The sequence below is a fragment of the Lipotes vexillifer genome, unplaced genomic scaffold, assembly GCF_000442215.2.
Source record: "Lipotes vexillifer unplaced genomic scaffold, Lipotes_vexillifer_v1.1 scaffold4, whole genome shotgun sequence".
NCBI lineage: Eukaryota > Metazoa > Chordata > Mammalia > Artiodactyla > Lipotidae > Lipotes > Lipotes vexillifer.
The window spans coordinates 3,525,717-3,529,788 of record NW_006785876.1 but is presented as its reverse complement, the minus strand read 5'-3'; positions in this window follow the sequence as shown (position 1 = coordinate 3,529,788).

Below are 4,072 nucleotides of genomic sequence, written 5' to 3'. Positions count from 1 at the left end.
ACCTCGCAAGGCCCCGGTGCACCCAGCGCATCAGCGTACCATCGCCTGTGGCCAAGAGCCGCTGCTTAAGTGGCCGTTCCGCTCTCGGGTTTAAGAGCTCAAGAACACATTTGCTTAGAGCTTCCAACCTCGTCCCAGAGAATTCAGCCTCTGCAGGAGTCTCTGAGGGACGGACGCTCTGACCTACAGGTTATCCGTCACCCATCCACCGACCCACCCCCACATTCAGGGAGAATGGAAACGAAGGAGAACAAGGGAAAGTGCGGCAGCTGTGAGGACCCTCCACCCCTTCAGCCATCTTCCCCCACCACCACCACCCCGCCGCATGCTCCCCCCTACACACTGCCCTTAGCCAAGGGCTAGCCTCACCCTTCTCAGTCTCTGCCCCTAGTTTTTGTTTTTGTTATTTTGTATCTATTTCTTTTTGTTTTTATTTTAGCCATAATGCAAAAATTCAAAAGGCTAGTTTCATTGTACTTAAAATACAGACTTTTAAAGCCCTATATAATAATACTCTAAAATGTAGCATTTTCCCTTTTGGGTTATTTATCTGTATCTTAATGCGATTTCTACCTTGTTTTAAAAAATCTTTGTCTTAATTGGATATTGATACTAAATTATATTTTCCCATATCTCTTAGAAATAAACTGTTAGCTGAAAATAAAATTCATTTTCAATACTTGTTATTTGTAAAAATGTGTTCATTGTGTCTTTAAGCACCCTTTGCAGGTTTTGTGGGACATGTAATGTAGGGTATGTGTAGCAGGTTGAAGGGTTAAAATACCCTGCTCTGTCGCATATGGCGGTGAGCAGAATCACAGATGTTGATGATACCACGTAATTAGTATTCTTTTATGTAAATGAAGGCTGTCAGCATGTTACCATAGTGTCTACTCTCTCTGAAGCTGGAATTTATGCCGCTTGGTCTCACCAAGATCAGGCAGGATTTTTCCACTATCCTTAGTCAAGAACTGAGAAGAAATCAATACGATGAGAGAGAAGAAATGGAAATCTCCCTAAAGTAGATTCTCTTAAATTTTTCCTATTTTGTTTTTGTCGAATTTCTCCCCAGAAATTTTATTTCGGGTGATGCTGTTATCCATTTCGGATCAGCTAAGAAATCTGCTATTTGAGAATAATTGGAATAGTCCAATTAAAAGATGAATCATGTTTTCAAGCTATAGGTTTTTGAAAGATTTTTGTAATGCTCAGTCATCTCTCTCTTACAGAGACCTTTAGAAAATAATGTGATAAATCTAGAAGTTTCTCATCAGAACAAAAGGCAAACATTGAACAGGTTCTGTTACCTTCTTTTACTATTTGGTGATATTAACTATAGTAGAATCCTTTTAAATATTAATTATGGTTTTTAGCTCAAGTTGATTCAGATTTTTAAATTAAAACTATATTACTTAAAGAAGCAAACGCAAATATTTTGTCAGGTTTGCTTTCCCTGTATGCAGATTGATCCAGGGTGAGCAGGACATTTATTTACAGTTACTGATCTACTTAACGACGGAGAACTATTAAGGCACATCATGTTCATTCCCAGTTACACTGCAAGTTTCTCTCTTTTGGATACTGGGTGCCTGTCACACTGGATGATACATGTTTTAAATGGAAGTGTTAGGACTTTTATGACCTTTAGCAATTATGAAGGAAAAGGGGTCCATGTCAGAGAAATGTAAAATAGATTTCCTCTTTGTGCCTGTGAGTGTTAGGCCTTGTTCTTAAATAAAATGGTCAGAGGATGTGTGAGGGGTGAGTGAAATACATGGTGTTTCTTGAACTGAGTATACCCAAGACTGTATTCTCTTTATTCTCTATTGTGTGTGTTGACTTTTGTGTCACTTTTGAGTGATTTCCATTTCATGATCAGCTATGTTTTTCCTCTAGAGAAGCTAGTCTGCCTAGGTTAAATCAGTGTAGTGAGGTGCAGAGTAGCCCTGTGTTTTCCTGAATGGATTTACTCTGCCATATGGCAGGTTAGTGAGTTGCCACGACAGATCTGTAATGGGAAAACGGCTGTGCAGGAAAGGATGTGCGTGATCAGCAGATTTATAGATCAGAAAATGAAATTGGAAGTAAGAATTTCCAGAGTGCCCTTTCCATTTGACAGCATTCCATGAAGAGGGTGTGGAATGGTTTTTTAGTGTTTTTCTATTTTGGCTTTTGGTTGTTCCAGCATGTTTTTTCTAGCACAGAAGTTGATTTCGTAAGGTATCAATGTCCTGGGTGTTGTGTTGCTGTATTCCTGTTCATAGAAATATTCTCTCTTTGTAGGATTTGAAGCTGTGCTGTTTCATGTGATAAAATCTCAGTAGCAGTTAAATTTCTGAAGACACATCAAGGTTCCTTTTGGCTAAAATGGGGATTTGTCAGGTTTTGAGTTATAAGAGGCTATTCAGACATGATTCAGTGAGTAGTGAATCTTCCAAAGGGAAGAAAACAAAAAGAAAACCCAAGTGAGCTAAAGATAGTATGTCCTGGTGTATTTAAATCTGTGCTATCTAATACTGCAGCCACCAGTCACATGTGGCTATTTAAATTTAAATTAATTAAAATTAAATAAAATTAAAAGTCAGTCCCTCAGTTTCACTAGCCACATTTCAAGTACTCAGGAGGCACATGTGGCTAGTTAGTACAGTATTGGACAATGCAGATAAAGAATATTTCCATCGTTGCAGAAAGTTCTATTGAACAATGTCTAAGTGAAAGATCTTGAGAAATAAAATTTTTGATTCTTTGATTTCTATGAGGAGTTCTTCATCCCTCTATAATTTACTGGATTAGTACAGTGGTTCTAAGGCTCTAATGTACAAATGAATCATCTGTAGAGCTTGTTTAACATGGAGATTTTAGACCCCTCTCCCAAAATCTGATTCATCACATTTGGAGTCATGACCAAATGACTTGTACATATGACAAGTATCCTAAGGAATTCTGATGCTGGTAGGTGGTTCAGAGACTACATTTTGAAAAATATGAAGTTAGTGACAAACTTGGGAATTGCCAATCTTTTGATTTTTTCCCCCCCTTTTCATTCTTTTATTACTGACTTTCTTTTGTGTCTCCAGTAATTGGTTGTAAGCATCATGTGTATCCAACTTAAATTCCTGATTGGTAATAGGTAGCAAAAAGACAATTCATTTATTTACCATTTTATCTTTTAAATGTTTGTCTGTTTTAATTTGGCTATGCCCTACAAAAAGTAAACAGAAATGGTTATTTCAATACTGTTCTGGTCTGTGTGGAGAGGTAATTCTGACAGAACACCTTTGAACACTCAAGAGTTGAGCACCCACAAGTCTTGAAATTATAAAGAATTATAAAGAAAATTTTCTTTTTTTGAAAGAAAAATAGAGAATTCCCTGGCGGTCCAGCGGTTAGGACACTGGTTTCACTGCTGTGGGCTCGGGTTCGTCGATCCCTGGTCAGGGAACTAAAATCACGCAAGCCACACAGTGGGGCAAAAAAAAAAAAAAAAAAAAAAAAAAGGAAAGAAAGAAATATAACACATGATCTCCTCTCTGAAGAAGATTATAGCTAGTTAGGAAATGGAGAAATACATCCACAGAAATGACTTAAAGGGCACTTAGCAACAAGTCAATAATTAGAAAAATAATATAGTAGAAACTAAATCCTGATAGTACTCAAAGGAAAAGCATGATCTGACTTGATGGAAGATAATCTAGGTTACTTTGCTTTGTATGATTTAAGGATTTCTTATATAGGGACATGGCCCCTGCCTATTGGAATGGGCAGTTTAAAAATCGGAAGGATCTCTGGTTTGGTCCTGTGGTATATTTGTGGGTTTTAGCAATAGGGCCAAGCCAAAAAAGGCATCTGGAAAACCAACTAAAGGAACTACTCAGGGTGCTTTGGATTTAGAACTTCTCTGGGTGACCCCATAGTCATAGAACTGTATTTGCTCACAGAAATGAAAGTGGGCAAGAAATGGGGTGAAGGAAATCCAGTTTATAAGAGGAACTGCCTTTAGGGAATTTAAATACTGGTATGGGGGGGGGAGTCAAGTTTCCAAAGAATAAAAGGTTTTCTTTTAAAATAGCCT